This window comes from Myxocyprinus asiaticus, chromosome 17 (assembly GCF_019703515.2).
Source record: "Myxocyprinus asiaticus isolate MX2 ecotype Aquarium Trade chromosome 17, UBuf_Myxa_2, whole genome shotgun sequence".
NCBI lineage: Eukaryota > Metazoa > Chordata > Actinopteri > Cypriniformes > Catostomidae > Myxocyprinus > Myxocyprinus asiaticus.
The window spans coordinates 39,052,039-39,079,770 of record NC_059360.1 but is presented as its reverse complement, the minus strand read 5'-3'; the positions used below and the strand labels follow the sequence as shown (position 1 = coordinate 39,079,770).

Genomic DNA, 27,732 nt, shown 5'->3' with positions numbered 1-27,732 from the left:
GCGCCAGCCATTACTGTGATTGATTTTTCGGTCGGCAGGCGCGTGGCTGTGCTAGATCCATCACCCGCTTCACGTGCTCTTTGCTCACACTCTCACAGAGAGTGAAAAACAATCACCACCGTCTCTCGCCAGCAGCAAGGCAACACTGCCTCATTCTGTTTAGGGTGTCTATTAGCCTCCCAGACTTCAATAGATTATAATAATGGTTATTGTCCCTTGTGTCACATTATAGATATGAGTTGATGCTGCTTCCCTGTGAAAGAACATTTCAGCTCATAGCATGAGACTAGTTACCCATCTCTAAATCGCACTGGGAGGATTCTAAGCTAAAAGATTTCACCACTTATTTCAATTATGGGGGACCAACTCTTGAGTTATTTTCTGCCACAGAGTACTGAGGAAACAATGCAGTAGTTAAAGATGTGCACAGAACCTCTGCTGTGTAAACAGTGTTTATTGAGTATTGTTGGCGGGAATCGCTTGACTGGTTTAAATAGTATGGTTTGCATTGAATCCTATTACACCCTCTGGATTATATTTATACTTAGTGTTTTCATGAGCACTGTTCCAGTTTTTGCTCCCCTTGTGTATAGGTCATCTGCACTCAGGTAGGTTTGACTCAGATAATGGTGTATTAATAATACAGGGCAAATGCAGCATTTAGCAAGGATGTCTCCTTTTTCACCCTTGCAGACACTGTTAGGGATGACTGTATTCACCTGATGTTGGTTTCATTTGGAATGATGGTAACAGGGTTGGCAGAACAGTGGACAGTTTGTAAGACCCCCTGAATTATTTCAGATGTGAGGTAGGTTTTAAAGATTGACTTTACACATAAGGTAGGAGGTATAACTGGGTGAAAGAAAATGTCACATTTCAACCCAAAATCAAACGAAAAAATAATTAAATGATGTTTTGAATTAATATATATATATATGAGAGAGAGAGTATATATACAGTATACATGCATATAGGGCTGCAACTAATGATTATGTAATTATATATTAGATTATTTGACTGCTCGGGCAATTATTGCAACGATTAATCATTAGCGCTTATTCGGCAATTCATCTTTGCATCTTTAACTAAAAAACAAACTCTCTCCTTAATAGAGCTGCATCTCATCTATCCTTTGGGATCTACATCAACTTAAGCTGTTTGGAAAGTTTGGACTGTCTTCTTCCTCTTTTCTATCATGCACTTGAACTGAAATGCTCCTCTCGCACATCATTATTAGAGTTTCATATGATCTCATGTTACTTTAAATGAGATAAAAAATTATTCGACAATGGAATTTATTATTGTCGATGTTGTCAATCCTGTCGACAAATCGTTTCAGCCCTACATACAAATATATAGTATGAAGCCTAAATGTAGGGCCAATAATAATTTTTGCATTGTAACATTATTTTAATGACAATTAAGCATCCCAAATTTCTCAAAACCATTATTTTCAATGGTGATTTTTTTTTATTTTATTATGTTTTATTATTTAATTTAAATACTTTGTCCTATTCAGTGACAATTGGCTCAACCAATGGTGTTAATTTGTGGCGGGATTATCTGGTTGTCTGACCAGTGACGGGTGGGGTGGGGGAAACCTGTTCGAAAACAGTAATTGTCTTTCTGCCTGTTCGAAAACAGTAATTGTCTTTCTGCCTGTAGAAGCGGTTCTGTAATTTAAAGAAATATATTTGGGGTGAAATATGAGCCATACATGTTCTTGACAGGTTTTTTGAGATAATTCACTTCTGATAGTGTTCAAACATCAAATCAAATCAAATCAAATCACTTTATTGTCACACAGCCATATACACAAGTGCAATGGTGTGTGAAATTCTTGGGTGCAGTTCCAATCAACATAGCAGTCGTGACAGTGATGAGACATATACCAATTTACAATAACATCAAATTAACACAACACAATTTAAACATCTGTTATACACATAATTACACTCAACAATATACAAATAATAACATACACTGTACAGTATACAATACGCTGTTTTTGTTTTTGTTTTTTACTATATAGGTACACATTATTCAATAAAAATTAAAAATTAAAATATATATAAAAAAACAAACAAAAAAAAACATTATTTAACATTTAACATTATTTAAGTGTCAAACAAGTCATTGCAAACAGTCACCACATGTAGTTTACTTACTGTAATGGCATTTGGATGGTTCTTTTCAACTTAATCTTTTAAACAGGCTTTGCTTTATTATATGAAACCACACAGATATCTCTCTTTTTTAAAAAGCTACAACATGAGCAGGCTTCTGTTTAGTGCAGAAACATGTTCATATTTTTCTCTCAGTAAGTGCTATAAAACTGCCGGAAATATTTGAAAAATGCTTATTTCTAATCCTTTGATTGCACTAAGCAAGCACTCTCACACAGGAATCATGCTACACTAATTCACTTAAGTGCCTCAGGCAAAATATTATGTGATAAAGACATTCATCTGGGCTTTGTATTTTTTTCAATTGCGTTCCAAGATGTGACCGAGAAAGGTGGAATAATTACCTGAGAGAAACATTAAGCGTGTTATTCTAATGACTGCTGTATATAAATAATTTGAGTGAGGACAGAGAGAGAGAATGGTTTAGGAGAGGAGACGGACACATATAGATATTGTTTTATATCCGTGGTGTTATTCCTTTGATTAAACTGTTTAAATGGTGAAATGAAGAGGTCAGCAAACCAATGGCACACAAGAGACCAACAGTCTCTTGTTTTGAGTTAGAGAGTTGGGGGTGAGCTTTTTTTACTTTTGGCCCTACAGTCGCAACCACATAGCAACATGTTAAAAACCACTGTGAACATCTCAGCAACCACATAGCAATGCTTTGGCACCAAGCAAACCTTGTGGAAGAGCTACTCACATTTTCTTCAGAAAATGTAACAATTTAGTTATAATTATTATGTGGGCCATATGTGGAACCTTCTCATGAATAAATTGCTTTATGCCATGGCATGCTGCTAAATTTATACTTTTAGTGGTACTTGAATGTTAGTACTGGGGAATACAGGCGAGTTTCATTGTACAACTGCTTGAAAAGCTGGATCTCTTTGCCAGACATTCAGAGGCCAGAGCATTTGGCAGCTAAGTCGGTTTCTGTTACTGAAATATTATTGAACATGATTAACTGCATGATCTGAAAATATACAGTTTTGGAAAGCTCTCACACACTCAAGTCTAGCTTCATTGGCATAGCAGTCAAGCAAATGGCTCTTTTTCTTGCAGACCCTCTCAGTCAAGGACACAGGCAAATTTTTCTTCTCACTTACTGTACAACAACAAAAACTATGTGCTCACAACTCATCCGCAGTTTATACTGTGAGCAAATTAGTCGACTGTTATTTAAATAACAAAGTTCAGTTTAAGGAGTAGTTAAACCAAAAACTCACCCTCATGTTGCTTCAAACCAGTATGACTCACTTTATTTCGTGAAGCACTAAAGAAGATATTAGGTAGGGACTTACAGCCTTGTTCAATTTCACTGTATGGAAAACTATTCATTTGAAGGATTCTCTCATCATTTACTCACCCTCATGCCATGCGTATGACTTTTTTTCTTCTTCAGAGCACAAACAAAGATTTTTAGAAAAATATCTCAGTTCTGTAGGTCCAAATTATGGTTCTTATAGTTCTTATTATGACCAAAACTTTGAAGCTCCAAAAAAAAAAAAAACCCATAAAGGCAGCATAAAAGTAATCCACTTGACTCCAGTGGTTTAATCCGTGTCTTCTGAAGTTATCCAATCGGTTTTTTGGGGAGAACAGACCAAATTATAACTCTTTTTTTTTTTCACTGTACATCTTGCCATTGCAGTCTCCAGACACTACCATGATTTCAGGCCCGATTATACTTCCTATTGCTAGACGCATGCACAGAGCGCTAGATGGTGTTAGGAAGTGTAATCAGAATTGAGAAGTCATACACATCTGAGATGGTATGAGGGTGAGTAAATGTTGAGAGAAGTTTCATTTTTAGGTGAACTATCCCTTTAAGACATTTTATGATCCTCATTTTTCATGGAAGCATCTAGGGGATTTTACAGAATTTCTCTTTCTCTCTTGGTCTATCTCTGTCTGTTTTCTCGTTAAAAAAAGAGTTGTTGTGGTTAAAAGCTCCCCGCTAAGAGGTGGACTTAGCCCTGAGGCTGATCATATGGCCGGCGGCCTGATTCGTGCAGTTCTTGACAGATATAAGCAGCCCGAGTTTCCCCCTGTTTTGCAGTCTGCCGCTCCATGTGTTGCTTATATTTATAGCTTTGGCTGGAGTATCCATGCACATAATGGTTTTAACACTGCTGTCACCATTTCCAATAACACTTCAGAGTGATAGCAAAGATTTTGTGCTTTTGCATTCTTCTAATTGTTTGAATATTGGTACGCTATTAAATGACAGGACTAAAATCTAATCTTTTTGTAGGTCATGATTATTTTCTTTTCTTTTTCTGTCTATTTTAAAAGACTTAACACTAAATACTAAGAGTTTTGATAGTAAAATGCTGGGCAGAAGATCACACAAAAGCTTGTGGACAAATTTATATTGGTATTAGCAGATGTCCCCTCTATTGTAGTAACCATTCTGCTTTTCATGTTCATGCTATGTAAAATACTCTTTATGATTGTTTTATGCAGGTACTGTATGTGCACGAGTAATCGATTAATCAAGTATTCATTCAGCTTTAAATATTTGACGAGCAAAAAAACTACTCCAGTATTGCAATGTGATTTTCCTTTGTGCTTTGCCTGCCATGAGCAACAACAAAACTGCTTCTCTCCCCAGTATTTTGCCTTTACAACTCAATGCATTGGTTGCCACTGTGGATGTGACATTGTTAAAGGAATAGTTTAACTAAAAAATGAACATTCTTTCATTAAGTGATCATATCACATCAGAAGACTTGGAATGTATGTTTCGATGTGTGAGTGCAAATGTTTTTGTCATTTGTGAATCTAGATGTTGTTGTTTTTGCGTAGTGCTATTTTTTTCATAAGTAAAAAGTTTAAAGGTTGAATTTAAATTCTACATTTCAGGTAATAAATTATTTGTTTATGTGTTTGAGTAGTGGACTACAAAATTACTCAAAATGCCATCCCTAGATTCGTGCGTAGTAATGTTAGTGATGTCATGCTGGGTTTGTCAGATGGTATACTTTCGTCTTACTTTAGTCATTGATCGAGTTCAAGGTCACATAAAACAAAACAAAAAACAAAGCCTGTCTCAGGTCAGACATAATCTTTTTTTTTACCATCAAAGCTTTTAAAGGGATAGTTCACCCAAAAATGAAAATTCCGTCATCATTTACACCCTTATGTCGTTCCAAACCCATATAATATTTTTTTCTCTCGTGGTGCACAAAAGAAAGCTCAATGTAATTTCCATTATCAGAATCTTATATCATGATATGAGTAATTTTATGTCACGATATAGTATTTTTATGTAGGAAAATCAACAAAAATTGGTTAATATATTAAATAACCATATTGTACTGCCTATATTTGGATAGTCAGTGAATTAAATACTTCCTCTTATATAATTTTCTCTTTATTTGGAACTTGACAATAGTCCAAGAATAAAAAAATAAATAAAAACACTCAACTTTGTTTTAATTCATTCGTACCATAATGCTAACTTTCACATTATACCAATTTGCAGTCTGATTTGTTGTTGACCAATATTATTATTATTATTAAAAACTTTCCTTAACAAACTCAAGATCTTCCCAAAGCTATAATGCATAAATTTAAAAAATCCAATGATAACAATTACTACTTGCAGAGAATATCCAAAATTATATTTCAGTAGTTTGCAAGTTAAATATAATCCTGCTTACAGTGTAAAATGTTTATTGCTCACTGTACTGGGCGAAGGGCTCAAGGCTTGACCTGAGCACAAATACCCCCCAAAAGAAAATAGGACAGCGAGCTGTTGTCTACGGAGCCTTGTATTTGAGACTAGACAAAGTATTTTACGGTGCCTCTTGTACCTGCCAAAAAAAGAGCATGAAATGATTAAATGAATTTGAGGGAGGGGAAGGTGCTTGCTGAGAGGTGGGCAGAGTGCCAAAGTATGATAGAACGAGCGGGGGCCGCTAGTGGAGGCAGCCTTGCACTAGGGTCCGCTCGGGGGATAGGAAACTGGGAGGTGTAGAATAGGTAGAGATGGAGAATGAAAATAGGCGGAAGCACTGAAGAGACAGTGGCGGTTGTGGCTGCATGGAATTGAGCTCTACGAGAGCTGAAAAGTGCTGGAGGGATCGTTGCGTCCGAATCATTACCCCCGCATTAGGTCAGTATCACCCCGGGTGGAGGCGTGAATCCTAGCCTCCCGGACTGACCTTAAGTCTCCCTCCAGGCTTGGTGAGTTGGATGGATGGGCCCATACAGCGAACCCCGAGGGAAGGGGCACTGCAGCTGCTCAAGCAGGCGAGCCCAACACCTGCGATCAAATGGGGGCTCTCCCTGCATTCGCCCGGGAGTGTCCTCAGAGCTTCGAATGGGAGAGCCCGCTTACTCAGCATTCTGAACGGGAGAACCCTCTCAGCCTCTCCTCCTGACAATGGGGGTCCTCACGGCATTCGAACGGGGGAGTCCTCACTGCACTTCAAACGGGAGAGCCCTTGAGTGCTTAAGGTGGGCGGGTCCTGCGTTGTGGCCAGGGTGGGCCCCTGCTGCGTCCGAATGGTGGGGCCGGCCTATTGGAAAGACTAGGATGAAGCAAGCATCCCCCTGGCCCTGAATGTAAACGTTTGTGATTAGTTATTTAGGGCTCAGTGTGCTTTCCTGATATGAAGATGGTTGGTGCGGATTTTGTCATTAACGAAGAGGGGATCTAGATGTTTTTTTTGTTTGGGATCCTCTGTAATGTAGATAGTGGGCTAGCGAATGGAAGGGCTGGATGGGAGTAGGAAGGTTGAAAATGAAAATTGGGTGCCCTCTTTTGGTCTGGTCTGTTTGCTTTGTTTGAAGAAGTATCTGATTGTGTCACTTGTCTAGAATGTGGAGGTCCGTAATGGTGGGATGGATTCTTGGATCAAATTTTGTTGTGGTGGTGAGTTTGGAGCAACGGAGGAAGCCAAAGAAGGCAAGGATAAACATGGTGTCTAGTGTTTTTGGGGTGTTAAGAGAAATGTAGCCCTGACAGAGAGTGTTTAGGCAATGAGTTAGTAGATCGATAGTAAGTAGTTGTCTGGTATTGATTCTGGTGGATTGGGATTTGTGAAAAGAGTGAGATCTGGGGATGGCTTATTGTGGGGGAATTTTTTCCAAAAAAATTATTTGTGGAAGAAATGGATGCCGCTTGGGTACCCTTTAATAGTACCGGGGTGGAGGTTTTTGGTTTTGGTGAGTTGTGAGGCCAAGGAGGATATGGAGAGGAGAGAAAAATCTGGAAATGGCAGATTGTAATTTAAGTGGAAATCTTTGAAGTATTTCCAAGCTGTCTGATATGTTTGTAGGGTTCGGTGGGAAATGGCATGAAGAATGGAGTTCTGGGGGCGTAGAGAAGGAGTCTGAAAGGTGATTTCTAGGAATTTCAGTTCTGAACGGGGAGGAACTGGGGTTGGTGTCGGGTTCGATTCAAGGGCCAATACAATGGATCTCTGAAAGAAAAAAACTAGAAAGAGTCAGCAATATTATGGTTAACTGAGGAGGGATTTGGGATAATGTTCGCTTGCGGAGGCAGCCTCGCGCAGGGAACGGTTCCAGAATAGGAGAGAGTAAAATGGTAGAAGGGAGGGGAATAAAGTGAAGAGGGAAATGGGTCTGGAGCGGGGTTCTCCAGCGGAGGCAGCCTTTCATGTAAATCCGCTCTAGTGGCCCATGGATAGGATGGGGTAGAGGGATGGATGTTGGCAGAGAGAATAGGTTGCGTGGAAAAATTAAGGCATCTGAGACATATGTGAGGCAATGTCAGGATACGTGCTTGCATGGGCATTTGTGATATGAATTTGCTGAATCCTCAGGCGCGGGACCGCAAAACGTTCAATGGGAAAGCATGCGATTCGTGTGAGTGTTTATGCTGAATTTACTGAGCTCGCTCGAAGCTGCGAGTGGCTGAATCCTCGGGCGTGGGCCTGCATGGCATACAATGATAGGATGAATGGGATGAATCCTCGAGCGCGGATGTGGCTTTTAACAGGAAGAGCCCATGTTTTCATGTGAAAAGTTTATGCTGCAAATAAGCAAGAACTCACTCTGCAGTAAGAATGGGTTGTGCACGGCATTTGACGTGAGGGCGTATGGTAGGCTGTGTTAGAATTAAATTGATCGATGCGGAGATGCAGGCTTATGGTGAACTGTTTAGGGAAGACCTGAAACAGCCTGATTGTTGTCAGTTGCTAGGTGGGTGATGGTTTGTTTGGTGTAATATGGGTTATGGAGCCATGGAGGCTGAGACGCATGGTCTGAAAGATGTGCCGTGGTTGTGGTACGTGAACTGTTGCGGCACCTGGACAGCGCGTTTGCGCTGTTTGCTGTGTAGTGGGAGTTTTTCGTATGGCCCTCAAGATGCCACGGTTGCAGTGCTTGAACAGAGTATTTGCACTGTTTGCAGTGCAGTAGGAGGTTTGGTCACACGACCCGAAAGACGCCACATTTGCGGCGCTTGGACAGCATGTGAGCTGTTTGCAGTGTAGTGGGAGTTTGTCGCATGGCCCAAAAGAGACCACAGTTGCAGCGCTTGGACGGCGCATTGCACTGTTTGCGGTGTAGTGGGAGGTTTAGTCTCACGGCCGAAAGATGCCGTGATACATGGTAACTTGGTAAACGTAGTGTCTACAGATGCCTGAACGTAATTGTTTGCTAGATTAAATGTCGGGAACATATGAGAAACAATGTTAGGAAACATGCTTGCATGTGCATACGAACAACGTCATTTAAAATTGGTTTGTCATGAAATTAGAAGCACCTGAAACTGAGTGCCCAGATGAATACCATAGTCTGATGTTTTTTAATTTAAGCGTATGGCTTGGAGCTTGTAGATTGTTTTCCAGTGTAATGCGAGTCATTTCATAGCTCTGTATTATTGGCACGGGGTGACTCATCTCGTTTTGACGGGGACGTATGAAATCGTAGGAGTTTGTGCCTGAGAGTTGGATTGAATAGATACTATAAGAGCACCATTTGTGGATAGTGTGGTGGATAAAACGACTTGTTTATATTGATGACTTGTAATAAATTCTACAGAAAAACTGAAATATTAGAGTATAAAGCAAGCTGCCAAGCTGAATTGTTTGGTGTCATTTTAATCTGTTACTTTCAACTTGGGTGGAGCGTAAAATTATGACGGATTGTTGAACGCTTTTAAAATCATGCAGTAATTAAGTTGTATGGTCAAGCTTGTAAATAAAAGTTTGTAATCCAATGATTCGGGCAAAATACTGTCAGCAAAATAAAATTTATTTTACCTGTGTGAAGCGTTTGTCCTGACAGGAGGAGGGAAAATCATGTAGAGATGAGTGGAAGTTTGTAGCAGTGCTTGTTTCGTGTCAGGGCTGCGAGGCGAGCTCGAATGCGGAGAGGCGAGATGAGTTTGCAGAATGATTATGAATGAGTTGGGACGTGGCACGTGATCCGCCTCTTGCGGAACCGAATTTGGCTTGTGTCTATTCGGACAGAGGCTGTGTAACTGCAGTGTGCTGTGGAATGGTCAGAGCGAGTGCTGTGCGGCAGCGAACTTGCGTTAAAATGTTTGCGTTGGTTTGAAAATTTTTAATTAGAGTATCGGTCGATTGGAAGTAGTTCGCTGTTGCTTGATTGACCCTGTGTTCCAAATGGAATAAATCACATTCCGAAGGGCAATTTGAAGGGAGAACAATCGTGATATTCTTGTTAGAAGTTGACGAACAGAATCGCTGAATGGATCACGCCCTAAACGAGCTGCACAGTGAGGTAATGAGGCTGACAGGAATCAGCTGTGCAGGAGAACCAGACTGAAATGCTGGGGAGCATTGGAATGATGATTGAATTAAATAGTTCATCTTTTGTTTCCCTTGCATTCAAATGAAGCTGGGATAGAACTCGAGTGGCATGAGCCAGAGCAGCGCCCGTTCATGGAGGCAGGCTTACGCGATGGACCACTCCAGGTGGAAAGTTAAGATAAGAGAACATATGAGCAGTCATAGAGAACTGTTTGGCATGTATACAGTGCCGAAGCAGCCAGGTTGCGGAAGCAACTTCACGCTATAAACTGCTTTGGCGAATAGAGCATAGAAAGAAAGACAGAGTAAAAATATAACACTTTACGTGGTGGCGGTCAATACTGCAAAAAACAAAAACAAATGAGCTGCTGTGGCAGCTTCTGTTGAATAACGAGATTGTTTGGATGGAAGAACTGTTCTGGTGAAGGCGAATGCTTTGCAGCGATGTTGCATCCGATGATCCGAGTCACTGCATGGGTCTGTTCGTGGGCAGTGGGCGGGGCCGAATGCCAGAAGACTTCACGCCATGTAAAGGTAAGCAGCTGTTTATATAAGCTTACACAAGCGATGTGATTGGTCAAATCAAATTACCTTGCTCCTGCTGAACCTTGTATATTAAACTCCATGTGTAGGCCTTTATCACACTTCTGCGTTCACAGAGCAGAATCTTCGCTTAGTAACATAAAACATCTTGCGCTGCAGTCTGTTTAAATGACAGTGCCCACAGCGTGGAATTATTATGGACTATTTTATGTACAATTTATCTCAAATACTAAATCTAAACAGACCTACCTCACCGTACAATCATTACTCAGGGATAAAGTAAAGAAAAATGGTTTCATGTTGTTTTATTATTTTAAACAGGATGTATGTGAACAGGGAACACTTCACAGAGTCTAAGTAATTTTTTTTTTATTAGAAGAATGCAAGAATATATACAAATGAGTCCTTCTACACATTAAAGAGCATTAGAACAAGACATGGGTATGCAGTATGTCACAAAAAAAAAAAAAAAAAAAGTATATTCCGAGTAAAGATTATTGAAGCATCCACTCGCGAGTCGCGACTAAATGCAATGTAAATAAAACATAAGGATGAAAATGTACCAGTGTCTACAACTGTATTATATTTACAAACGGGAGATAAGCATGTTGCAATAGTGAAAACAATGACAGTAAAACACTTAAATGCTGTCTCTTCAGACTTGAGTTGAGCACAGTAATCCTCTGGGAGTAAGCTGAACAGCACACGCAGCTCCTCATGAACTGGGAAAACTTTGCGCTGATAATCACCTCGCTCAGATCCTATTACACATTAAAGTGGAAGATCTCACATGGTGAAGTGCTGTGTTAATCCAAAATTTGATGTTTACTGCCAAGTTCATCCAAGATGGCTAAATTTATTTAGAAAAGCTGCGATCGTCCATAGACAGATCGACAGGTGGATGTTTGGTTACTCTACTATTTGGAGCCGGATGTGATGACACGTGGACTGTGATAAAGGCCTATAACACTTCTTGCAGAAAATAAATAAGAATTAAATATAAACACTTCTTGCAAAAAGAAAATTATTGAGGAGCACATCGTTTGGCTTTCATACTATTCTTTTGCTTGCTTCATTTGAGGAGGTAAAACAGATTGCTTGTATTGCGAGTGATTATCGTCGTGCAACACAGTTAGCAGATTACATTTTGTTGCTCTGTGTTGACTTTTGTGAACCTACACCACAGATGTTGAAACTGTTTTCGATAACAAACTCCTCTTCATTTTCTTAACTTGTTGGGTAATCGTCCTGTTCTGTGGAGATGTTTTTTCAGGGGTTTTGCTGGGTCAAAAATTGAGTAGCACGAGTGACCCCACTCTGCGCTCTCCTGGACTTGCGTGCACTTGTGTGCTCCAGAGATAGCGCACGTGACACGCACATGAAACACAGATGAGCATGTCAGATGAGAAGCATATTAAGCGTGACATGAATGTCATTGAATTTGCTTTGGTGGCAGCCGAAAATGTTTTAATGCCATAAAAACCCTGTCCATGTTTCTTCAAATCTTTCAGTCTCACATGATGCCCTGCCCACTGATAGATATGTCCAAGCTCTGCACATGAATATTTACCTAACGCGATATACACGATATAGCAAAATCTCTGTCGATTGACACTCTATATCATCGCCACATTATATATCATCATATTGTCCAGCCCTATTACCGCATATTCAAGCTTTGCATTAACACTCTGCCTAACATCTCCATTTGAGGGTTTGGTGACATCAGCTGAAAAGGTAAGTTGTTTTTTATTATATTGTTTCAATGATTATAAAGACAAAAATGTATTTTCTTTGGAATAATGCACACTAATGAATTGTACATAGCAAGACCAGGAACATTTGTTACAGTAAATAGGGTCAATTTTGATTTCATGTTCACTTATTCAATGTGATTGCACATTATTATTTACAATAAGAGCATACTGTGAATTCATCATGTGTCAAATTATATGTTTGTTTTGCAATACAGACATTTTCTTGTAATGCTGCATTAACAGGCATTGAAAGTAAACAAATACTACCCCATATATTTTGTGACTTTTCAGTTATTATTTTTTAAAAGCAATTCCTAAATTATTGCTTGCATTTTTTTTTTTTTCTCCAGGAAATGAATATAAAACAAAAGCCCTCCATCTCCGTCCATCTACAGTTGAGGCACAACACAACCCAACACTCAGTCTGACACAGTGCAGGAGTTAACAGCCGTCTGTAGAGTGTAGCCCAGGGTTACACACAGAACAATGACATTCTTTCGGTTAACACTGGGGACACTAGGACCTAGTGAGGCACTTCCCTCCTCCTCAGGCTCCCTTAGTTCCAGAGCTCAGTGAGCAGTCTCAGAACAGTGTGCAAAGAGAGAGAGCAAGGGAGGGAGAGAAAAAAGCAAAGTGCATGTTAGAGCCCACTGTGGTCACTGCTGAAACACTGAATCAGAGAGAAATGGAGGGATTAACCAGTCGGATTTAAAAATCTGGAGCTCATGCGGAGGCAGCCAATCGGAAGACGATCTGGATTAAAAGGTTTGTGTGTGATCGTTAATTCTTGCTGTAATCTATGGGGGGGTTTCTGTTTTGTCAGGAGTCAGCCGGCGTGCAGGAGTGTTCCAGGGGAATAGACGCTTCTGGGGAGCTCCAGGCTGGTGAGTCTAGTTACATGTGGGACATGTGCTACTTACACCGGATGAAATATTTTGACAGCACAGACAGGAAAGAGGGCATGCTTGTGTCACTGAGGAATGAGCAGTTGTAAACAATACTGGAAAAAGGTCTAGACCGTCCCTGTGTGTGAAGGATTGCTTGCTGAGTGTGCCTCAGGGATCTTTACCTTCCTTTTCTCTCGCTAAACCTTTCTCCTTTTTGAGCAGTTGCTGTTTTTCTTAGTGTAGACGAAGTAACATCTCACCCTTAGGGGGTAGGGCACTCTGTTCTGGGCGTTATTGTTTGTGTTTGATGTTCTCAAGTTCAGCACCCGCGGTTCTGCGAGAGGAACTTTGCTCCGAGACTTGTCAACAAATGCAGTGTTAAATAAAGAAGCCAGAGAGTTTGAATGTGCTTGCTGGGTGGAAAACAAATCCCTGCACAGCAACAGTGGGAGAGTGAACGAGAGAACGAAGGGAAAAGTGAGCCACATCGCTCCAAAAGATATCAACCGCGTAAGCCAAGGAGACAAAGAGACTACTAGGAAACTATGCAGTTGAGTGCTTAGATGTGTGTGCTCAGTGAATACTTTGCATAAACACTTTAAGAAAAATGGCAAATTGTCATATCCTTACTTATTTTTGGAGGCTTCTTTTGTTGTTTCGTGTCTAGTTGCAGCTTTATTCCCTTGCTTGCACTCTGAGCTGGGAATATCAAGCTTTTTCATTGTAATCTGATAGTGCTAAATTGCAACTTTGAGCAGCTTAGACACAAAAGCTGAAAGTGAGTCCTGCCCTAAATGTATGCTCTGTTTTCTGTCCATGTCTGCTTCTTGCATTTTAACTATAACCCTGCATTCTCTCTGTTGATTTGCATTCATGAGCATTAAGTCGTCCTTTGAACCAAAGTGCATGAATGTGTCGGCACAGTCAGGGGTGCTTTAAGGTACCTCTGGGCCCATGGGCTTGCTGGTCCACTGAGGCCCCCTTCAAGTTGTTGAGTGTGGTGTGGGGGGGACAAGCACTTCACGGACGCCTTTAACTGTTGCGCACAGTTACCATGTCAACAACCGCATCTCCCGCTGAAAGTGTTTAAACACGTTCCTCCTGCTGGGCCCCATGGGAGTTGTAGGCCCCTGGGCTTCAGCCCGTATAAGCCAGTGCGTTAATGCGCCCCTGAGCACAGTCTCTGGTAACTCAGGCATTTTGCTGAGCTCAGAGCTTTCAGCGGTTGTCTGTCTGCGAATCTTTTACCACAGTGCTATAGCAGTTTTGTCTTGGAATCTGACATGCTGAGCTTGTGTTTTCCAGGAGAGTTTCCATTTTCATCCAAAAATCTATTAAAATACCTTAATGGCAATGTCCCTTTGGAAAAAGACTGGTGTGGTAATTGGAAAAAATTAGTGCTACTGTAGGAGTTATATAGGATTTTGTTGGATTAAATAATTTATTCTAGACAGTTTTTGTTGTTTTATGTGAATTGGTGTGTTGTGCCATGTAGTAAGTTTGCACTTCTCTCCCCCATCGACTGTAAGTTTCTCCCAACCTTTTTTTTTCCATGGCCCCCTCGTGTGGTCGCTCTTTGCTGCCTATAGCACGAGCTATCTCCACCTATGAAAACATGACGCGTGATTGGCTGAACCTACAGATGCACAGGAAGTTCAGGGTTTCTAATAACCACCCGGAGACACAGTTACCATAGAGACAAAGATAAGCCCTCTTACTAAAAAAAAGGAAAAAAGGCTGCATGTCATCACAGCAGCCTGCAGAAAGCGTCTGCTCTCTTTCTCTCTCTCTCCCTCCCTCCCTCTCTCTCTCTCTTCTGCCAGTTCTCCTATTAGCAGCTCCTCAAACAGTACAACCCCTGCCTTATGAAGGTTGCCTCAGGTTTTCTTCTCGCTCACTGCTCTTCAAATGCACTCTGCACTTAACGTGAGTTTTGCTTTTTACAAACTTTCCTTTGCACGTCAATGCAATTCTGAAACAGTGCTCATGTGCTCTTATAAACTTCCTGAGTCTATTCACAAGTGAGAGTACAAGGGCTGGAGGCTTTTAACAAATCTGAAGCATTGACCCATGCCTAGAGGGCATGTGTGTGTGTGTGTGTGTGTGTGTGTGTGTGTGTGTGTGTTTGTGTGCATGTGCCCCCCTTCCCGTGCTTGGGTGCTGCATACCATTGACCATTCGTCTGGCCAAAGCTGCGTCCACCCTGGCAGGAGCTATTTGTGTGATCTGATGTAATGGCAGGCTGTGTGCCTGTGTGTAATGCTGATACCACTGGCTGTACGTTAATTGATTTCAGGAGTATTGTGGAGGCTATTAAAAAGCTTCCTCTCAGACCAAGAGCATTTGAAGGTCTTTGCCTCAGTCACTGTGACTCATAAGGCAGACCTAAGGATTTTGGTTCTTTTTCTAGTCTTTTCTGGTTTACTCTGTTACTTGCTGAAAAAAAAAAAAAGCATCTTAAACCAGCTTAAGATGGTTTGGTGGTCTTAAAGGAATGTTCTGGGTTCAATAGAAATTGAGCTCAAAAAACAGCATTTATAGCATAATGATGATTACCACACAAAATTGTTTTGTAAGCCACTTACAATGGAAGTGAATGGGGCCAGTCCATAAATATTAAAATACACACTATATAAAAGTATACATTACATGATTAACATAATTTTAGTGTAATAAAATTGCTTAACCTTATTTGTGCAAAGTTATATCCATTATTACAACTTTGTTGTTATGACGACATAAAGCTGGTAAATCCCTGCTTTTTAAAAAAAACAAATTTTATACTAAAATCATGTTAACTTGTATAATGTTTACATCTTGTGGCTATCCTTTTTTTTTTAAAACCAGCTCCATTCACTTTGAATGTAATTACTTATCTGTAGCTGCTAATTTGGCTTTTATATATATATATATATATAATTGTTGTTAAAATCATTTTTATTTTTGTGAACCGAAACATTCCTTTAAAGGGATAGTTCACTAAAAAGTAGGGATGTTCCGATATGAAAATTTGTGGCCGATACAGATAAATTTTTTTTTAAAAAAAATAGTGCTGTCGAATTGATTAATCGCAGATTTTGAAAGTGCTGACATTTGACACTATAAATATTTATTTTCCTGTCAAAATGCATTTATTTCCATCTAAGGAATGAAAACAAAACAAAATTTAACAATAAAATGCTTTATTTACATTTTTCAAACAAAGCCTTCCACAGTATAGAGATAGAAATGTACTCACATTAAACATATCCCAAAGTCTAAGCGGGAAGTTCCTACAGCAGTAGTGAAGCTGCATTCATGATTCGCATGAGGGCGTCAGTGCTGCTTTGAAATTGACATGAAGAGTGCTTGCAAACAAAAATGTCTCATTCTGTGTTTTGATGATGTAAAAACTTTACATGCTTTTGTAGTAGTTAAAATGCGCCTTACTTGATTTCTGTCACAAGTCCGGCTTGTTTTGTACATCAAATCGCATTAAGAGGTCTTTTCTCCATCATTTTATCATGGAAGCACTGTTGTGTGTGTGTGTGTGTGTGTGTGTGTGTGTGCAGAGATTCTTTTATTTACTAAGATAACAACCTCTGTGGCTCTGTCATACGAGAGAGCGTAACGGTCAACTAGCATGTTACAACAGTAGCCTTCCGCAATAGAATGTCTAGGGGACCGCTCTGTTATGCTAAACTTGTAGGCTCAACTTGGTAGAAGGGCTCTGGTGTGCATTTGTTTGAGGTGTGTCCATCAGTGTAATGACTCCAGCCGGACACATTACAAAGGTTCTGCCCTTCCAACAAGTGTTTATGCTGGTTTATGCTGTATTAATGGTAAATTCGTTAATCGCGATTAAGAAAAATTAGCATGTTAAACTTTTTTAAACGCATACGTTAATGCGTTAATTCTGACAGTTCTAAAATATACTGTGTGTGTGTGTGTGTGTGTGTGTGTGTGTGTGTTTAAAACAACAGAACTCACATGTTACATGTATGTACTGTATATGATAGAACATTACAAATTCGCACTATGCATATGTTGAGCAATTCCACACAAATGTCAACAACATCATGGATGTTAAAACGTTTTAAGCAAAAGGAACAAAACACCCTTTTTAACTCTGTTTAGTGTTATAATAGAAAATGGATAATGCTGTCCAAGTCGCTAGAGGGTGCTGCTTGCTCACACAGTGCTGACTATAGCGCTGAATTCAGACTGCCTATATTTTAAAACGTAGCCTTTTAAGGTTTAGTAATTGCACAAGGATAAATTGCGACTTCAATCTTATTTCAATTAATTATGCAGCATTAATGGATAATCATACTGGTGTTTCAGAAGTCAAAGTCTGCTGGTTTTAAAGCATTTTGGATGGTTTCCCTCATCATATAGCCTTAAGGTAAGTGCCGCTTTCACAACTGTCACGTCCGTTTATGCTGGTTTTCAGCATTAATGTGAGAACAAAAAAGAATACAAATCAAGTATTACATATTCTGCCAACCCTTCAAGACATTGTGGCTATTATTATTTCTGGATTGTGCGTTTTAATTCCCAGAGTTTTAACAAAGTATGTTACCATACTGCTAATTAATAAATTAACCATATCAGTGTTTTCATGCTTGTGACCGATATGATAATGGTTTTAATGTTGGTCAATAATTGGCCAATAAATATCGGCTGTAGATACATCGGCGCATCCCAACCCAAAAGTGAAAATTCTGTCATTTTACTCACCCTCATGCTGTTCCAAACTTATATGACTTTCTTCCATGGTACATAAAAGGAGATTTTAGGCTGAATAACAGTGACTGAAAGCCTCACTGGCCATTCACTTTTATTGAAAAAAGAGCAGCGTCAACATTCTTCAAAATTTCTCCTCTTGTGCTCAGGGAAAATCAGTCATACAGGTTTGAAATTATATGAGTGCGAGTAAATGACGACATAATTTTTATGGGTGAATTAACCCTTTAACTGGTCCAAGCTGGTGCTCAACTGGTTAAAGCCTTGTTTATACTTTTGCCTGGCACCACGTCTAGCGAGCACAGCTCTCGGTGGCTCAAGGCATTTATACTTGACGTGCACCTAAGTTGCACTGTTCTCCAAATGATAGACGGCAGTGCAGAGAAAATATCAGTTAATCCAGCAGGAAAAAGACGCAAAGATGAGCTTTGCTAAACTTTACATTTACCTAGCCAGGTATTATAAAAAATAGTTAATGTTTGCTGTTCATATGCAAGAGGTGAACAAAACAAAAACACTTAAGGACCATTAGAAGGTTATTTACACTCTCAGTCAGTGGCTAAACTCAAGCACTTTTGTTTACAGATATTAGTGTTTTATATTTAATAGCCTAGTCAAGATTAGTCAACTCCAATTACATTTAAAACAAGTAAAAAATATATATTTTACACAATATAAAATAAGCAAGAGCTGTAATGAAACCAAACTTTAGTGTGTCGTTTAGACCTTTTTATTCAATATACAAAGGGTAGTGGATAAATAGGTTCACTTGTCTTTCTGAACAAGAACAACTGAGGAGCTGCAACAGGTAATTTAGCTGTGAAAACATTGTCCTTTTAACATTATTTGCAGTAGTTTTTCTCTGACTCAAAAACACAGGCACATCTGCCCTGCCTCTTTCCTCGAATTTGTCCAATGGGATTGAAGTACAGACCACAGGAAAAGTAAAAAAAATTGGCATGTGCACAGCCATGCGAAACAGAGCTTTGTGGAGGCCAGGCGAATGCCATGATGATGTCACTTTGTGTGCACGAACCCTCGTGAACAAGCGGCTGCGTCGAGTATAAACCAGGCTTAAGCTGGATGGCCAGTATGGTCTCCCATACTGACCAGCTAAAAAGTGCCCAAACCCCCTCTAAAACCAGCCAGTTGACCAGCATGACCAGGCTTGGTGACCAGTTAAGACCAGCTAACCAGCTTAGGCTTGTTTTACTGTAGCTGTTTTTGTTTTTCAGTAGGAAACAGTTGTCAGTGTTGAGGAGGGAGAAGCTGTTTTTGTGATGCGCAAAAGGGAGGTAGAGCCGCCGGTGAAAGGACTTCCTGTTGATGAGAGTGTTGTGTTATCTGAATAAAGGGCCGGTTGGCAGGAAGTGTGTCAGCCATTTGTTTTCTTTAAAGTAAGAGGATGTGTCATGGATCGCTTGTTTAGTCTTCGGCGGGAGGTTTGTAGAAGGGAGGGAAATTGTTTGCTCTGAACTTTGTTAAATTCATTATATGTTGTCTTGATAATTTCTCCTCAGTCGGTGCGCACTGCCGTTGTCATCATGGCGTGTGAACAAAGCCGTGATCTTGCCTCTTGAAAGATCCAATATCCACGAACGAAACTGTATGCCCTGCCATATAGCAGACACACCTTTGGAATTCTTTCATATTCAAATGCCATACAAATTCCTGGCTAGAAAGTGACTATTATATTTCTGATATGGTTGTCAGTGCGGTCAGAGTTGCTCTTAGAGTAGGGTTTTCGTGTGTCTGTTTACAGTCAAGGCACAGCAAGCCCTTCTTCAAGACTTCGAATACCCTTGTAACCACCCCCCCCCAACCCAACCCTCCCCACCCTCATTTGGCACATTAGCATTTTGAAAGATTAGGCATCAGAAGTTTCCCAGTATGGACCGGGGCATGCAGAGAGCTGGCATTATTTAAGCACTCCAGGCTGTGGGACGAGACCGGGGTGCTGTCTGTCCGTCACAGTTGAGAGGTGAAGTTGGCTGCAGAGGGGGTAAAGGCTCTTTTTATTTTGAGGCAGTGGAGTGTGGGGCTCCTCAGTGGTGCAACTCGTCTTCTTTGTCTGTCTGAGCTCTTGTAACAACAGCCACTGGCTTGTCAAGGGATTGAGTTTGCGCCGCCCCTCATGAACATTAAACAGCACGGCAAATCAGAGGCGAGCGCACGGCGAGGCAGAGAAATATGTCAAAACATAAGAGGAGTAGACAGGCAAAAAAACACCTGATGGGAAAGAATGGGAAATATGCATGATTGCGAGGAATCTGAGTTTCACTCAGCGCTCTACTTCAAGAGCGTAAAGTGAATACAGAAATGGGTTGATTCAGTTATTCCTGTTAAATGTTTTCAGTTGCGATACGGCTGAATACTGCAGGGCTGTTCCCTTGTGATGCGTTGCATGGCAAACCGTTCGAGTCTGTGATAAAGGTCTCCAGTCAAAACGCATCTCATCGGGTGTTCTGTCACGTGTGACTGAAGGTGTCACATCCTCAATCAAAATGAGATCATACATCTTCAGCCCTCCATGCTATCTCTCCTCTATTGCACTTTTCCCCTGGTGACCTTCAAGCTTTTTATTTTATCTCTATCCTAGTGATTAAGTGTCTGGAATGCATGTGTTGATCGTGCCAGCCTAATGAATGATAGACTTGTCTGTAGTACCTCTGGGAAAGACATTTACGGCTTTGTGGTGGGTTGTCGAGCTCTGACTGAAAGAGGAAGAGCTGCACAGACATGTTGCGAATATCATACCTCTTGTTTTATTTTAATCCACAATTAACTTTATCTTCTTGAATCAAACAGACTGCCATTTTTTTTTATCGCTCCCCTCAATCTGACAATTATGCTCCCTCTTTTGTCATTGCTCCTTGTTTTTCAGGCTCAATCGTAGCACAAGAGGGAAAAAATAACTATAAATTTAAAGGAAACATTTGGGCTTCCTGCAGAGAAAAATGAGAAGTGTAGCCGATGCTGAAATGACCATCCACTCATATCCAGCGTGAGTGCTCGTCTGGCTCTCGAATGCACTGGAATTATAGCACCAGCCGACCACTGCCGATCAAATAATAACAGACTCTAGGGTTGCATTGACATTTAAGTTCACACCTGGGTCAAAAGGCCCATGCAACAGGTACGATTTGAAGACAGGGAGGAAGAATAGAGGATCAGGCCACAAAATACTCACTGACTGCTGATGCTCTTTGATTTGGCTTAATCTTATTTCCAAAGCCATTCGACACAATGTGTTTTAAAATTTTGGTAGATACCGATAACACACGGTAATCGTACCCTTATTGACCTCAGAATATTCTCTTATTAAGGAGAGGTGTACTGTTACTTTGTAAATGATCAGATTAATGATTTTTTTTTATTTTTTATTGCCAGCCAGTTCCCTAGTTTCGAATGAGGAGAAAGTACAGCTCTTGCCTCTACCTTGAGGCACTGGTAGTTCTGTGTGTGTGGTGTAGTGATAGTGGAGACGGTCTTGATTCTAGTGGATCAGTGTTATTAAGAGGGCTTGCATTGTTCAGACTGATCCTATTGTCCTCTATTCTGCAACCATCAAGGGCATTTAGAACTCAGGCTGCACAGTGGACACGTTCTGTTCCCGCTGACACTAAGGGACAACTGCCCAAGGACACAGGGACACACATACAATCTCACATAACATGTGATGCAGTTACCCTAGGTCATGTAGGAGGCAGCTTTCAAAGAAAATGTGTAATTAAGATCATTTACCTTTTACGCATTTGGCAGCCGCATTTATACAAAGTGACTTAAGGCTAATTTATATTTACTGGGCAAACAGGCTTCTTTTAATTTAGTAGCTAAGTATAAATAATATCACACAATGTAATATAGTAAGTAATATAAACATAAAATTACTTAAAACAATAACTCTTATTTAGCAATATATTTACTCAATTTCACAAAACTTGGTATAATATTAATAAAATAGTATAGTGTTTTAAATAGTAGATAGCAGTTTCTTCTGATTTCTGTTTAGTCATTAAATTTTAGTAATTTATTTGCACATGAAGAAATTGTTAATATATTAGGAAGAAGGAAATAATAGTACACACAGTAGTCCAGCAACCATGGATGCCATGTCCACGTTAGCAATCGCATTTACTCAAAAAATACAGAATCAAACCAATTGTAGATACGCAGCATAGTGAATAAGACATATACTTATAGAACACGTGAAGCGCTTTTACCTTGAAGTTGCACCAGAGACTATTTAGCAGAGACGGGCCATTTCGGTGTTGTCAGATTTTACTTGACCAACCGTTTTGGAGATTTTGGTCTTTCCTCTTTCAAGCAGATAGGAGCTGCACAGTCTTGACTGGAAATAGCCTCCTGAGAGCATTCCAAACATGGCCGACAGTGGACTGACTTGCTAGAAAGACTTCGGTTGCACTCACGCGCTCGTGCAGATCCAGCGAGCAGCAGCAATCTCCTGACAGTTTAAACAGCCTGGATCGCCTGCTTGATTGTGACCACTGACCATCATGATTTGTGAATCAGAGGAACTTTTGATCCTGATCCTGAAGTTTTGATTCTGGCTGATAGAATACGCGCTTCAGAGGAAGATATTAGATGAGCGGGAAGAAAACGCTGGATTTTAGTGAAGTTCATGAATTATATTTAAATATAATATATTTAGATATTTAAACGAGATATCTTCATATTTGCAAATGGTATATAATAGAAGTTTTATTGATATTTGCCTTTTATCATTAGAAAATAAAGTTAAAAGTGACAGGGAAATGCTGAGGAGAGGCTGATAGAAAATGTGCTTTAGAGGTAAATAAATGAGCGCTCCACAGGATGCTGGATCTGCTCAAGTTTTGAGGTTGGTTTATTACATCTGTTTGAATGAGATATATGCAGATTAGCAGACGGTATATATGATATTAGTATTATCGATATTTGCCTATTTATCATTTGACAAGACAGATAAAAGTTACAGGGAACTGTTGAGGAGAGAGAGGGAGAATGAAACAGGTGAGCACTTTAATATTATGAGCTCAAACATGTCTGCTGCGGCTCTGATATGTGGACTGTTTAAATGAAACTGTGTTGCACACCGGTCTATTATTGTAGTAACACGCTGCACATAACAACAAAATGAACCATGACTGGTTGTCTACATGTCTCAGTCACTTCACATGCAAGCAGGCAATTTTCAGCACCCTCAAGAAAAAAATCGGCCAAACAGGAAAATTTATCGGCCGATGCCGATAATTAAAAAAGTGGGCCTCGGCGTTATATTGGTCGACCACTAGTTAATACTAATTGTGGGGGTGTGTGGTTTGGACATGACATTATTCATTTTCCTCAACAAACAAATGTTTAAAATTATGCCATGCATAGTGTAAACGCATGCTTTGTTTGCCTAGGATGCTTTAGTTTGTTCAGAACTTTAATTTTACTTCTTCCTTTTGGTTCTAGGCGATATGGTGACAAAAATTAGATCTCTATATTTTTCAGCCTATTGACAATATTCATATAGTATATCTCAATATTTACGTATTTGCTCTGAAATAGCTTAAAAAGTTTAATTTATTATTATCAGAGGAACCAAACAGCCATTGTAGCCAAGTCGATTGAAAATGTTTAATGCAAGAAGATTTCCACAGTTTTTCACTAAATGACCCCAAAGAAGAATATTGAATCATTTTTATTTATATTCACCAAGACAACAATACATAGTAAGTAAAAGTAGTATTTACCTTAATATATTTTATTAAACTAATGGCCAAATAATAAGGGCTTTAAATAATTGCGATATTCACGATATTGCTTAATTTTATATCATCAGCAAAATCATTGCATATATATTCTGAATATTCCATATATCTCCCAGCCCTATACTTCTATTGTATAAATTAGGATTTTCAGTGCATTTCAGTGCATCTTTTTAAAAGCATGTTTCCTGGAAATTATACCTATGACCTTGACGTTGCCTTTACCAAGGTAGAGTTGAGTTACAGGAACATTGTTGATCGGAACAGTTGACATTGTTTTTAACATAGTAAGAAGTAAGTGGTTTAAGGATCCAACTGTAGCCTTTAGAGGCACTTTATTAACAGTACTGCACCTCTGTGATGTTCTCCATACAGACCGGATGAGTTTTCTGCTCATTTCAGAGAACTCCCAGTGGAGCTGATGCCCTGATTGTTTGAGAAACTTGACAAGCGCAAACCATCTCCGAGTTCAGCTTGAACACACCCTTGTAGGCCGGATCTCATTCGGAAAACTCGGGAGAATCAAGTCATTTCCATTTCCTCTCCTGGTCTATCATCAGTGTCATATTTCATTGATATTGCTTTCATTTTTGTTCTGTCAGGGAGAGCACAGCCCTGCTGTCGAGCATATAAACAACTGTATTTTGAGGGGCTTTCGTACAGCGGGGTGGCTCTCAGCTTCATTCACTGCACATTCTGGCTTGTATCATTCTCTCTCTTTGTTACACAAACACAGACACACACACATCCTGTGCCCAATCACAAGCCCAAGGCAGAATGCTTCTTCAGTGAATGACAGACTCCTCTCAGTGACAAAACGCATCCAGAAAGTTGTTGACATCCAGGCACTGACTCTGCATCGATTTACTACGCAAGTAAAAGCTCGAAGAGTTGAGTTTTATCACACCGAACGTTGAGGAGTTTTGTCAGCCATCTTTATTTATTTAGAAAGTGCAAATTCTTGCTGGTGGCTCCCTCAAAGCTGCGCTGCATTTGCTCCTTTTAATATGCAAATCACTTGGTTCGCTGCTGCCACCACTTCCCATAGACACAGAGCAACAGCCCTTCCGCCTCTGCTTTCATGCTAATGCTCTCTGCTCTTCTCCACTATAACACTTTTCTCTTAAGCTTTACTTAGCGTAGTGCCCCCAGTCCACTTGACCTGTTTTCACTCAATAACTGTTCATTTAGCCTGGAAAGGGGGGACCGTTTCTAAAGCGGCATCCTGGCTCCTCAGCCTTTATGAACAAGCTTATCAGATGAAGAGGAGTTGTACAAGTGTTAGTGACTGGTGGAAGCCCTGAGCCTGGCCTAATGACCCTCATTAATGACACCGAGAAGGGGCCAGCACTGATGAGCCTAACCCCTCGAATTACCGCATTTTCATGTGAGCCATCACATTGTAACGCTTGTTTGAATTTAATGAAATGCCAGACGAGGATCAGGTCTTGATTGGGAGAGGACTTAAAGTGCTCTGGGAGCCATTCCCGCACCGATTAGCCAATCCTCCTTTGTCTTCAGTGTAACAAGTGCGATTATCGGTTTGGTGGGTTCCACAAGAGCGGTTTATGTTCTTGTGACGAGGAGGAGGGCATGGCCGGGCCATGATGACGCACGCCCTGCGCTGAATTGTCATAATCAGCAGGGAGGGGCATAGAGACGAGACGGGAGCACCAGTTAGAAAGAGAGAGAGACACGCGGCCGCGCTGTGTGTGTTTGTTTGTTTTATATTTTAAGTTCAGTTATGTCATTAAAGTTTCATTGACTGCTCAGCCGGTTCCTGCCTCCTCCTTGCCCATCCTTTACTTGTTACAGTTCTTAAACGTCAGTATTTATTTGTACAATTTTTTTTATTTTTTGTTTGATGTGGTAGTAACACAGCATGTCAGATCTTCGCAGAATCTGACAGTTGTGAGAATGGCACAAGGACAGGGGCTTGGTGACTGACACTTAGCATTGAGACGTTTCTGTTGGGGAGTAACATACCAGACCGCACCAGAGGAGGGACAGTGCAATGTGAGGGAACAAACGTTACTCGGTTGACAGCTTTCTTAATTTGCTCTTCCTGTTTTTCTTTCTTTTTTCCCCTTTTCCTCCTCGTCCTATTCTCTTTCAGAATTTCTTTGCATCAGCACCTTCCCTAAGGTGGATGATCTAATCAAAACTGTATCATTTCTCTCTCCTGCGTCAAGCTTTGGCAGCACATGTCAAACAATCTCTGTCAGAGGGCAGAATGACTTTGAAACCTTACTAATGACCCTAGACAGCTTTTCTCTAAAGATCTCTACTGCAGCTCTTCAAGAAATGTGCTTCATCTTGCATGCAGACAGATTCTCATTTGGAATTAGGGTTTTCATTGTGATAATGCCAGAATTAAATGTTTGGAGGAGCATTTATTAATGCTAAACCATAGTCTATGGCTGGGTGATATGACAATATAAAGTGTCAATCAATAGAGATTGTTCTATATTCTGTATATTGCGATACGTAAATATCCATGTGCGTGACGTGTGAGTATCTATAAGTGGGAGGGCTTCACGCGAGACAAGATAATTGAAGAGACTTGGACAGGTTTTTCAATGACACTCATCTTGCATTCTGCACTTCATAAGACACGCATCTGTGTTTCATGTGGTGTGCGCATGAGTCTAGCTGGCTTCCTGATATTTTTGCCCCACAGACAGAAAAGCGCAGAGCAGAATCAATTGCGGCACTCAAATTTGTGGCATAGACCACAAAATGTACATGGCCCATTTAAATTCTACTGCGTTTCTTTTTTTTTTTTTTTTCGCAATGGAAGCTATCAAAAATGCTGGTCAACTAATGGGGGACGAGCAAACATCTCAAACAGCTAGAAAGACCAACATTCTAACCACGACTGATGAAGAAAATAGCTACAACACTGTTAAATATAAAATATAGGGTTTTAACTCTAAACATCATCACCCTTACTAAAATGACATTTGAATGATATTAGATATTAGGAAACAAACTGGCCATGTTTGCCCTAAAATATTTAGATATTCTCTATAGATGACTTCAATCATTAAGAGTTTATTTTCATTGGATATTTTTCTACTTGTGTATTTTCTTTGTTGCATTGCTTTGAGAAGTTGTTGAGTTTCTTGTGGAAAGTTTATAATAATAATATTGGTCAACAACATATCAGACTGAAATGTGGCATAATGTGACATTTAGTATTATGGTTGATTTTAAAACCAAGTTTTATTTATTGTTGTTTTTTTACTTTGACTGTGTTTGTCAAGTTCCAAGATTATCCAAAAAATAGACATTACAATTTGGCTATTTAAAATTATAAACTAATTTGTATTGTTTTTCCAGAATTTTTTTTACTATATCGTAATATATCTTGATCGTGATGTAAAATTATTAATATTGGGATATATGATTTTGGTCATTTCACCCACCCCTACCATAGTCTAACCTCAAAATAAGACTGTACACCATAGTTTTCCTCAGTAAAATCCTAAAGTATAATATATAATTATATAACCCAAGTTCCAGAATCACACACGTTAGGGTGTAGTTCTTGTAGATATAACTTAAAGGGATAGTTCACCTAAATTGAAAATTCTTTCATCATTTGCTCACCTTTAAGTTTTTTATAAACCTATTTGACTTTCTTAGTTGGAACACAAAAGTAGATGTTAAGCAGAATGTTAGCCTAAGTCACCATTCATTTTCACGGTATTGAAAAAAGATGCAAAATGAATGGTGACCAAGGTTGACAATTCTGCCTAACATCTGTCCAACACCAAATGTGCTCTTTATCTTTTTGCTTGCAACTTAAAAACGTAACTGAAGTCATTCTCTCTTTGAATGTGCTGTTAGTACAGTATTTTTGCCACCATCCCTGCTGGAGTGCAGTTTAGCCGTTCTGTGTGTTGCCGTGACATTATCAACTAGAACAAACTTTTGGGCTTGTGACAGTCAGTCTCCGCCAGTGTTTGCGGAAGATAAGTGAAAGAGCCACAGGTCTTCTGATGCCTCGACAACACACACCAAAGGGAAAATATAAAGCAATGGTGAAGAGACAAACCTCTGACCAACTAGTGTCTGTTTGGAATGTGGATTTGTTCCCTCTCTGCAAACACTTTCCACGC

The 27,732-nt window shown here is 40.0% G+C and overlaps 1 protein-coding gene across 3 annotated transcripts in view; it reads left to right on the top strand.

The window, feature by feature from the left end:
* Positions 1–12,817: 12,817 nt before the first annotated feature.
* LOC127454688 (forkhead box protein N3-like) overlaps positions 12,818–27,732 on the top strand; it is a 122,261-nt gene continuing 107,346 nt past the window's right edge. Inside the window, exon 1 of one of the 3 annotated variants that reach the window (XM_051722058.1) lies at positions 12,818–13,005. The gene's annotated coding sequence lies outside the window, so the exon portion shown is untranslated. Of the gene's footprint in view, positions 13,006–13,096; positions 13,125–13,497; positions 13,678–27,732 lie in introns of those variants that run through there. The other 2 variants (XM_051722061.1, XM_051722060.1) reach the window with 2 other exon arrangements.